This window comes from Podarcis cretensis (assembly GCF_951804945.1).
Source record: "Podarcis cretensis genome assembly, chromosome: 2".
NCBI classification, from domain to species: Eukaryota; Metazoa; Chordata; class Lepidosauria; order Squamata; family Lacertidae; genus Podarcis; species Podarcis cretensis.
Window position 1 is genome coordinate 39,596,642 of NC_137171.1, and position 12,062 is coordinate 39,608,703.

The window sequence follows — 12,062 nt, forward strand, 5'->3', positions numbered from 1 at the left end:
CAGCTCTGAAAACAGATATAGTCACATGCCAACATGAAGCAATTGGCTTCAAAAGAAACCAGATGAGCCCCAATATAGCCTCGTTACAAAAATCAGTATTTTCTTCAAAAGGCTCCCAGTGCGTTCCATAAAAATGTGCAGAGCCTAGTTAAAATGTCATTATGGGACAGCATTTCGTTCCTGAGCAAAAGGAAAGGAGAGATGGTGGGAGTGAATGGACTGGGCCAGCGGCTGCTGCTGGAATCTGGAGGGCAGCTAACAGAAAGCCCTGCTCTGTCAGTGAAGGGGCAATGCTGAAGGCCTCACTCCTAGCGTTCATACCAAGTCTGGTCATCCAGAGGCTGCCTGCCAGCTGCAGGGGTCATTGTTGCACATCTTTATTTCCTGGACTCTTTATACTTTGCCCTGTCCAAATTTTGTATGCATCGTAGCCTTTCCACAGTTCGTGGAAAGCTGGGCTAAGTCTGAAGCTGTGAAGTTCTTGGTTGGAGCCCTGAGAAGTCACTGAAGACCCAGTGTCAGACAGGATGCATCATGGATCCAGAGGAAAGAATGCCTCCAGCCAAGATGGAGGCAAATGTTGTTGCTGTGCGGCCTGTTTTTCATAGGGGAATTCAAAATGGAGGTGTCACCTGACAACCAGGCTGTTCTGTTCACACAAACTCACCTCTCTCTTTGTTCTGAGGGGAACTTTTAATTAAAGTCAACACCTCTGAGAACAACACAGACCAAAGACTTGCACTTCACGTTTTGGCCTCTCAAACGCATTGACCAGCAGGCACTTTGCAAAGTGCTCCCGGTGCATTTATTAATAAGGGCTGTTTTTTCTGAACTTTCATGAGTGGTTGACAGATTTATGTAGGAAATTAAGCCAGCGTAGTATGTCAGAGAGGCTTCGAAGGCGGCTGAGAAAGGAATGTCACAGAAATCTCAGCACCGACATACATTGGAGTAATTGTGGGAGGGAGCAAGGAGGATTGGAAGAGGGAAAGTGCACCCTGTGAGGCGTAAGGGGCACCCTAAAGGAGGGGCACCCTTTAGGGGTGCTGAGGCTTCCTGTGGCTTCTGCAGAAACAAGGAGGGGGGGCTTGGCACAGAACTAAGAGTGAAGAGCCACAAGCCTCTAGAGAGACAGGTATATATAAATGTATTCATTTATCCTGCTTTTCTGTCAGATTAAGTGTGGGGAACCTCAGGCTTGGTGGATGAATGCAGCCCTCTAGGCCCACCCCCCCCCTCTGACCCCTGGGACTTTCCTCAGGTCACCTGCTCCTCCCTAGGCTGCACCATAGCTGCCAACGTTTCCCTTTTTTAAAGGGAAATTCCCTTATTCTGAATAGGATTCCTTGCAAGAAAAGGGAATAGTTGACATAGTTGACAGCTATGGGCCACACTGCTCACTGGCCTTGCTCCGTGCTCTCCTTGAGTGTTTTTGCCTGTTTGGTCAGTGTCCTTGAACTCTAAGGATGCCTTCTGGTTGCTTGGATGGAGAGATGTATGGTGTGGTTGTGACCTTAGACTTCTTTTTGGTTGCCATGGTGCCTACTGTACACAGCTGCACCGCTTGCTCTATTTAGTTTTGCCTCTGGCCCCATGCACCGTTGGCCTGTGTCCCCCTGGAAGTTTGCCCATGGAGAAATGTGGCCCTGTGGGTGAAAAGGTTTCTTCACCTTTGCAGTATAAAATAAATGTACAAGCCACCCCCAAACCCCAATAACATATCATCTTAGACCCACAATAGAGCAAAATTAAAGCTTGGAGAAAGAGCAGGAATTATCAGATTAAATTTTGCACAAGATTGTTTATGTGTTGTTGTTTTTTTTAAAAAATAGCAACCAAAAATGCTATCCCATTCCAATAAATTCAGCTCACCCCCAAATTATGAATGATAACTGATCAATGGTTCATATGCTGAGCGCTAGAAGAGACAGAAAGAAATGTGACATGGTTTGGGTCTTTAGCACATAAAGAGCTGACAAACTGAAATAATATAATTTTCTACCTTGATTTTTTGTGCAGCAAGCAATCCAGCCCTTGGAAGTACTATCATTCTAGCAATAGAACGATGGATTTGAAATACTTAGGTCTGATCCAGCAGAACTCTTTTGCTGTTCTTACATTCTTTCAAATGGTGATTTTTCAGGATAGGTTTCGCATGACCAAAGATAATTTAGCAATAGATAAATCTAATCATCTTACATGTATGGCAATCAGGTTGACTTCACTTTTGTGGAGGTTTATCAGATTATGTGGAGGTTTATGGCACATGCAAATATTACGGACTGAGAACTGATGCATTTTCAACTTTTATTTTAGTTCAAAAACAAAAAGCACAGAGATGGATCATTTTCTAGAAACTGCTGTGTTTTCTTGTTTGCATCAGGATTGTATCAAACCATCCCCTTCTTTCTTTCCTTGCTGGGATTACCTGCTTGCCTGTCTGGTTTATGTTTGCTATACTTCTGCTGATGAGAAGAGGTGCATTTTGACAGCTAACAAACCATTAGTTGGCAGTGCCTTGCAGAAGCCCAGTTTCCCTTGAAAGCTGAGCCCAGTCAGTAACAAGCCAAGGGACCTGGAAGCCCTTCCTGTTTAACCCCGCGTGGCCTTTATCAGCAGAGGTAATACAGCACCAGCCGAAAGGAAGGTTGCAGGAGCAACAGAGCTGCCACAACCGAACATCTGTTGATAGTATGGTCTGTGTCATAACAACTCCAGCTTTAATAAGATAATGAAAGTCATATTCACATAATTGTATAATATATGGGCCCAGCATCATAACATCAGTTGCCTCAATGTGATACAAATTGGATGCAGAGACGTAGTCCTTTTGGCTGCAGCTTATTCAAGGATTATTATTTTCATAAAAAGTTATTTATAAATGTAGCTCCAGCTTCATCTGCCAGTCTGGTTGCTAAGGGGTATTTTACTTTGTTACTTATTAAAAATAAATCCTTTAAAGTTTTAATTTGTCCACTCCATAATTGGTACCTTGGGTTTTTTTTTTAACCAATAAAGCTATACCGAGGTTACAAAGAGTTGAGATTGTCGATGGTTTGTTAAAACCTAGAAGTGTGAGTCTTGAAGTACAATGGAAAGGCCTCCAGTTTCATTTTATAGAGCGAGCTTGCAGAGAAAACCTATAAAATGTGACTGTAGCCAAGCTTAGAACAGAATTCAAAAATGCCGATCCATTGACTTCAGATAATTATTGTGCCTTTGAAAAAATCGAATCATTCCCATGTGTTGATTTGTAATGTGCTAATTTGTGATATTTTTAAAAAATATATTTTGCAGAACCTCAACTGAAGAGAGGCGGCTTAGGGTAGCCAAGAGAGAATCCACCTAATGAGTAAGCTATGGGTTTAATCCACAAATTCTGATCTCAACAGTCACTGAATAACTGTTCAGTGAGGAAGGAGGACCAGGTTAGAGAGGGCAGAGATGGAATCCTGTCCATCACTCATTTTAAGCTGATCAGTGGAGTGCCCGTATTTCTTTGTAGAGCTATGTACATAGAGCTCTGGCTGCTAAATTAGGCTGGGCTCCCACATCTAGCCAAGAATAGACATGCAGAAGATTGCTTTGTACATGTATGGTCCCTAGGTGGTTTGGAGCATATAAATCTGCAAATTTGAAGTATAAAATTCCCATTTATATATATTTTCCAGAAGGGTAGCTACATTTATTTGTCTTCAAGGTGCTACATGTCTTTCTTCTTTTCACTGACACACGTAAAAGCAAGTTTTCAAGTTGGGGAATTTTGTAAAAAAACCCCACTGATTTGTATCAATTCAGAGTTTTATATTACACACATAGGCACAAGCTGCCATTAACCCATTAGAACCCAGGCTGCCAGGCTAAATGCAGAAGAATCTGCTCAAAAAGTCTTCAGCTCAGCTCCAGAAAGGAGATTAGCAGGTGAGGCCACAAACTCTATGGCACATGTGACCTTAGACGTTACTAGGCTATGTTATCAAAGCCAGAGAGAAGCGGCTTGATATTATATTAAAAGAGTAAATGTAATTGATTTGCTGTCCTGGACAGAGGAGGGGTTAATTCAAGCTGTACTCATGCAACACATGGAATTGCTAAGTTCCTGAGATGGTAGAGAAGACCTCTTCACTTTAGGCCTCCTATAGAAGATCTGTTTACTGATAATCCATCCTGATCTGCTTGCACAAGACCTACTTGGAGGTTGTCCAGTCTTTATTGAGCATTTGTTCTGATTTGCTTGTGGGTCATTTATCCATCCCATACTTTTCAATGCATTTTCCCATCACTTTCCTAGTTGTGAAAAGTCCATTTTTTAAAAAGTTGATTTGCAGAGGTGGGAGCCTCCAGCCTGTGGGTCAGTCTTGACCTGTCAGTTTCCCTCATTTGGTCCATGGGACTATTTTGAGCAAGTCACATAAATCCAGCTTACATTTGGGGTTAGGATGGCGCTTGGTCAGAAGGGCAGGACTTCACCAAAACCTGCTTCCAGACCAGCTTCCAGAGCTGGTTGTCAGGAGCCTTTGAAGTGCTGTACAAAGCAGGAACCCAGCACTAAGCAGGATTGTCCCCTCTGCATCTGCTGATGAGAAGGTAAGGCAATCATGCTTGGTCTGGGTGTGTGCATGAGTTCCCTTCAGGAAGCTCTCATACTCTTGAACCCAGTGCTGTGCATGGATGGCTGTATGGCTGCAGTCTTATTCCAATTTGCCTGGGTGTGAGCCGGAGGAATCTACTTCTGAGTTGGCATGCACAGAATTGTAGGACCCAAGAGCAATTTATTTATTTTTTAAATTCAGCACCATACAGAAAAGTATATCCCAAGCGAGTGAATGCTTTCCTCAATATTACCACGCAAATTAGATCTGTGCCCTGGAAGGGAACTTGTAGAAAAGCATGTATGGGAACTAACATTTAAAAACCTGGTATGTTGAATTCCAAAAATAGCAAGTTTAATGAAATTTCCAGTTTCTTGGATAATATTATTGCAGTTTGACATCACCTGCTAGTTAAATTAAAATCAGCAGCTGTTTTATGGATTATGGGTCTATAATTATGACACCACCAGCATGATAGGACTGAAAGCATTTGTATTATTCACTGGTCTTGTTGAGTACACACTTCAGCATCAATCTTGACATATGAATAATAGCTTTATAAAATTAATTTAAAAATATATTACTTTTCTGTCTTGGCGTTCTTATCAAATATAAGATCTTTGAAAATATCACATGTGTATTTTATTTTGTCACAGAGATTTATGTACATGCATCTGCAGATATTTCCAGATGCCTGCCTGCCTAGTATGTACATAGGTGTTCAAAGGCTATCCATGCATGAGAATGTATCTGTGGATTATTTACAGATGCCTATGTGATGGTCCTAAAGAACCTGTGCATATGCCTTTCTGTACACTTTGTGTACATATTTTGTACTTTCATATTTTGTCAGAACCTGCCATCTTTCTATCAAGACCAGCTTGGAGCCAGAACTTAATGAAATCTCCTTATTGGAGGGCAATCTCACTGCTGCCCTCAGTATGTATGGGGGACCAAGGTGAATCCGCAGATCCTGATACACACCTTGAGATGGACACAATGATAGACACCCCACTTAAGGAGGCAGCAGAGTCAAGGGATCAGATCTCTAATGGCAAGGAGCCCACGTGAAGCCCAGATCAGGAAGTGCAATGAACATTAAGCAGTAGATAAGTATGTACATTCCACATGGAAATAGGTTATTCTGTTTGGGGTTGGGCAGAGAGGCAAGAGTGGGGTGTAAACTCCATTTTGAGGCATGCCTGGATCTGACTCAAATGGAGGCCATATATTTTGAGTTGGGGGGATTTGCATGTTGAGGTCACCACTATCAAAGCCTGGCAGCATCTCTAATAGGTAGGAGGACCGTCACTAACACTTCCTGGCTTTGCACTCCATCTCTCCTTTGGGCTGCTAATCAGTGCTATCGATCTCTTCTCTGTTCTGCTGAACTTTTCAAGCACGCCAGACATCTTTACACCAGACATCTTTGGCATCAACTTAGACCAGGGTTGGCACTGGCAATTTTTCAGCCTGGAAACTCACAATAAAGGTGTGTGTGAGAGAGACACTGTGTGCGTGTATATATACAGTGTGACATTCTAAAGTGTGCATGCATTGGAAACGTGGTTTACATATGCCAGCTGGGTACCGGATGCTTTCCCAATTAAGCCCAGACCCCATCCAGTGACTCGTCCTTCTCTCACACCATGGCAGCTGAGGCCTGAATGGCCAGGGGTTGCTGGGTGCTGTAGGAGGAATTGTGGGAACTGCTCTCAGCAGGACAACATATTTGGCATGTCTTGTAGATGACAGGCCCGTCAGAACCATGCTAGTCTCCATGACTATGGCCTAATAGATCCCGTGATGAATTGAAATGTATTCTTCTCCTTTGTGATGGTGTCAATTAATTGGACAACCCAGCTATTGTTGCGCAAACCTCTCCAGCAAGAGGCCTGATCTGATCTCCCCGAGGCCCAAGGGTGGGGCCCACACACATTCAAAGGCAGGGGAAGAGGCCTGCTGGGGCCTGGCAAAGAGCTGCACCTGCTCCCCAGTGGTGAACTGGGATGATATCCTTTTATCCTCAATAATTGCCAGGGAGCTTAGGCTGGAGAGGGACTCTTTGATAGGACCCTTTGGGTGTGATACCTGTCAGCAGCTGCATTGCAGCCTTTGAGCTGCGGACACCAAGAACCCAGTGATGAGGAGAAGATGACAGTGGGAGAGTTTGATTGCTTCTTACCTCTGCACCAACTGAGCTAGGCTAAGGCTGGCAAAGTCTCCTCTCATTATGGCTGCAGGTCACTAAGAGCTTACGTTAGAATTGTTCCATCGACATCAGTGAGGCTGTTCCAGGGTAACGTGGTTTTGTGTGTTTCACATTATTGGATCTCCCCATCACTTATACACATCCAGACCCCTCCTGTTCCACTATAGGGCTGGGGGGGGGGATATGAATAAGCTGACCAGCCAATTTTCTATTATTAGTACTATGAGCCAAACTGTGCCAAGCCTTCAAAGTTGGTCCTACCATCAGGCAGAGTGAGGGAGCCACCTCAGGCAGCTGATGTTCAGGGTGGGGGAGTGAAGTTATGGAGGAATGGTGGAGAGATGCTGGAGGTCAGAGCTGCATATGCCATGCTGGCAAAAATTCATAACTTTTGTCATTCACATAATTGATAGTGTTAACTAGGTTGTCATAATGTAATTCCATCTCTTTCATTTCAATGCAAACACAATGCAAATGAGGAGGGGGAAAACATAATCAATTACATACTGTTTGTGGACTGGAAGCAACAACAGCAGCAAATACTGATTGTATTCACAGGGTTGATTTCTCTTTTGGGCATGGGATGAGTAAGTGAAAATTGACCATTTCCACTCCCATTTCCGTTGGAATTCGCTGACATCCCTAACTGCCAGCAGACACTTGTATCCTCAATTAAGTTCTTCTGAAAAATAGCAGTCTACAATGCACGCCAAGATTTTCTTCTGCTGCCCTTCCATGTTGGCAAAAAGAAGGGAATGATTATGGATGTTGCATGTGCAATTTCCAAATATGTGTAAAGAAAGAGACAAATTGAATTTAAGTTTTGAGGCAGGGATCTGACTGCAAAGTACAATCCAATGAGCTTCATTAAGGTTGCACCTCATTCTTTTAATTAACTTCATGTTCTTGTCCTTTGCAAAGTAGTAATTATTTTTTAATCAGCCCATCACTGCACATTGAAGAGGAAGCCAACCTTAGCCTCATCTTGCAAAGAGGTGTCTTAAGAATTAACTTAATTAGCTTGTCGTCATTCCCATAAAATATGGCTTGAATTTGGAGAAAATACCCTTCTTTGCTGTTCCAAGGTTAATTAAAAATGTAGTGCAGGAGCAGGTCAACACTGGAGGAAGTCAAGACAGATGTGGGCTCTGGCCAGTTGTGTGATTAATATATTTCATGGATCCAGAGGAAGAAATATGTACAATGTGGACGTCACTGTAAAAAGTAATGTGAAAATGCAGTGTTTGTAGCAATAAATTCTCCCGTGCAATGCTGAATACTATCCTGCCCCCTGAGTTTCTTTGCAAAAGCTCAGTAAGCGCAGCAGAAATACAGAAAGAGTAGCTGGTGTTAGGACTTGCTAGCTAAACTCAAACTAGGAATTCAACAGTTGATCATTTAGTGCACCTCTATTTCCAGAGGTTGAATTATTTGAATTATGGTGTTGGAGGAGACTCTTACGAGTCCCATGGACTGCAAGAAGATCAAACCTCTCCATTCTTAAGGAAATCAGCCTTGAGTGCTCACTGGAAGGACAGATCCTGAAGCTGAGGCTCCAATACTTTGGCCACCTCATGATAAGAGAAGACTCCCTGCAAAAGACCCTGATGTTGGGAAAGATGGAGGGGAGAAGGGGACGACAGAGGGCGAGATGGTTGGACAGTGTTCTCGAAGCTACAAACATGAGTTTGACCAAACTGCGGGAGGCAGTGGAGGACAGGAGTGCCTGGCGTGCGCTGGTCCATGGGGTCACGAAGAGTCGGACACGACTAAACAACTAAACAACAACAGCAACAATTTCCAGATTAGGTTTTCTGATAAACAACCACATGACAGCATCAGATTCTGAACCTAGGCAGTGTGTGTGAGCAAGCAGGGCTTGTGGTGGTGGGGCAGGTTGAGTGAGAAGGGTGGCGTGGGGGGCATGCAGTGAGTGGGGAGTGAGCTGTACTTGCAGCAGTGGAGTGGGCAGTGTGAAGGGGCAGCCAAGTGGGATAGCTGCTGATGGAGAAATTATATCTTCCCATTTATATTTAGATAGAACCCAGCCATCTTCTTGCAAGATCAACTGACAGGGATGGAGGTTAGAGAGAGGAACACCAGTTTGTAGACTGTACTTTATATATGTAAAGATTCAATTTAAAAAGCTTAGCCTCATAAGATATTTTCAATGCAATGTCTAACCCTCAAGACACACACACACAAAGAGGGTCTCCAGGCATGTTCAGAGTGCTTTTATCTTAACACTGAATAGCCACAACCCAGTGCTGCACATCTGGCATTAGGGAGAAGATCTTCCAGGTAAGATACTACGGTAAACTTCAACCTGACTCTCGCACATCATTTTACAGTTTAAGCACTGATACTTGTTTTGTTTCCCATTTGAAGGTCCTGAAATCTACCCTAGAGTGCACTCCTAAACATGCCTACTTAGAATCATAGAATCATAGAGTTGGAAGAGACCACAAGGGCCATCGAGTCCAACCCCTTGCCAAGCAGGAAACACCATCAGAGCACTCCTGACATATGGTTGTCAAGCCTCTGCTTAAAGACCTCCAAAGAAGGAGACTTCACCACACTCCTTGGCAGCAAATTCGACTGTTGAACAGCTCTTACTGTCAGGAAGTTCTTCCTAATGTTTAGGTGGAATCTTCTTGCTTGTAGTTTGGATCCATTGCTCCGTGTCCGCTTCTCTGGAGCAGCAGAAAACAACCTTTCTCCCTCCTCTATGTGACATCCTTTTATATATTTGAACATGGCTATCATATCACCCCTTAACCTCCTCTTCTCCAGGCTAAACATGCCCAGCTCCCTTAGCCGTTCCTCATAAGGCATCGTTTGCAGGCCTTTGACCATTTTGGTTGCCCTCCTCTGGACACGTTCCAGTTTGTCAGTGTCCTTCTTGAACTGTGGTGCCCAGAACTGGACACAGTACTCCAGGTGAGGTCTGACCAGAGCAGAATACAGTGGCACTAATACTTCCCTTGATCTAGATGCTATACTCCTATTGATGCAGCCTAGAATTGCATTGGCTTTTTTAGCTGCCGTGTCACACTGTTGGCTCATGTCAAGTTTGTGGTCAACCAAGACTCCTAGATCCTTTTCACATGTACTGCTCTCAAGCCAGGTGTCACCCATCTTGTATTTGTGCCTCTCATTTTTTAAGAAGTTCATCAGAGTTTTCTCCCAGGCAAGTATGTGCAGGAGTGCAGCCTTAGAGGCATTCAGAACTGCCTATTTTCAGGCACAGGATACATAGCTGTTGATACGGAAGTCTCATGTAAATAATGGCATTGCATTATTTGCATGATGACTGGCCCATCAAAGGGTTAAACCATAGGAGGCCCTATAAACCTTTCAGCTATGGCTGGGTGTTTTTCCAGTTACAGATAAGGTCTCTGAGAAGAAAGAAAAAGAGCACTAAATCCCCAGAAGCCCTCTTCGGGGAATTAGGATATTAACTTAGGCTTTAATAAAAACATAATGTTAACTAATCTACTGTGAAGGGTCTTAGTCACAAAATATGGTAATTTACTAGTGAAAAATTGAACTGGGACTGAGAGTTGGGAAGCATTGCTTTCAGCAACAAAAAAATTAAAATGTGCAGTGTAATTGCAGTTCTATCAATCCATTCTTTCAGGAAGAAGGAAGGACATTTCAATATACATAGCAGTAGGATCTATATTATTCATCACTGCAGAGCAAGTCATATAGCATGTTTGAAACCACTGGTGGAGAACCTGGTGCCCTCCAGATATTGTTTTACTCCAGTTCCCATCAGCCCCAAACAGGATGGCCAATGATCAAGGAGGATGGGAGATGTAGTGCAGTGATATCTGCAGGGCCACAGGTTTCCCATCGCTGATTTAGCAGTAGGAACACTGCTTCCCAAATCAGTGTTGCGGCCTGTACCCAGAAAACCTCTTTGGTGTCTCAGTGTGTAAATGAACACATAAAGTTTTGCAAGCAGGCTGGAATCTCCCAGTCCTTTAGTCTTCCTAGGATGTGCTCTACTGGTGTAGCAGCTGAGTGAATCCACTGATTTTGATTTCTCTCATTCCCCTCCCCCCCCCAGTCTTAAGATCAGTTTTCCACATTTCCATATCAGTTTGTGATTAAAAAAAAATGTTCCAATGAAAACTCACCAGCATTTTAATGCAAATTTCTCCCAAGAGACAAATTTTTGTTTGCAGTTTTGCTTAATATGCCCATTTTTGCAAAGCAACGTCCTCAATAGAATGCATTTGCCTGTCATTTTCACCAATATATGCATTTACATGGACACTTTATCCTAGTATATGCATTTTTGTACACATTACTTGGCTCAAGAATTCCACTGCAAAATTTGGAAAAGTACTAATTTTGAAGGGTGGCTGTTCTTCAGTTTGTATATTATTTCAGAAAATGCAAATTAGATATGTTCAGCTTTAAATGCAAACTGAATTGGATTCCTCCCCCGTCCCTACCAGTGTTTGACACATACTGATTTAAATTCCATATTTGCATAACATGAAATACTGTGAATTTAGGAGTTTCAGAAGCTCATTTTTGAAAGTTAATCAGTTTTGTGGTGGTTTGAAGGGAATCTTCATCTTATATTGCACTGTTTTTAGCCAGCGGATCTATGTTAGGTAAACTACAGTTCCCACGATTCTTTGGGAATGTGTTCTAAAGGTGAGATGTGTATGCAACCTGTGCTTTCAGTATGTGCTTCATCATGACAGATAGCCTATTTTTTTCCTTTCTTTCTTTGCTTTGTAAAAAGACCGGTCCACCTTTGCTGAATGGCTGGCAAATTCTGACCTGCTAACATCTCCGCAAAGAGAGGTGGGGTGCCCTTCACAACAAAGGCCACTTGAGCATGGGCAGACTTCTGTCTCTCTCTCCCTCCCTCCCTCCTCCCTCCAATTATCCTAGTATTTCATGTATGTGTGTTCCCAACCATCATTGAGCTCCTTGTGCAGAAAGGCAGAAGATGATGGGAACAAGCAAACATCAAAGAGACATCTCATATTATGACAATAAGAAATTGACACAAAATGCTAATTGGGTGGCAAATGGCTCATCCCCAGAGCCTCTACTTTCTGAGAAGTTGGCAGGAATGTCGAACAGGAGGAGGTGACAGAGGGTTTGCATAATAACTGTTCAGGGGGGGAAATTGGTTGAGGCAGAGCCTGTGACTGCTATCAATCCTCATTACTAGGAAAGCAATACATAATCCCTTTTAATCTCATTCCTAACATTCCAGTTTGCTGTAG

At 43.1% G+C, this 12,062-nt stretch overlaps 1 long non-coding RNA gene across 1 annotated transcript in view; it reads right to left on the bottom strand.

Moving 5' to 3' along the window:
• LOC307210429 overlaps positions 1-12,062 on the bottom strand; it is a 963,897-nt gene that overhangs the window by 70,844 nt on the left and 880,991 nt on the right. The window lies entirely within an intron of this gene.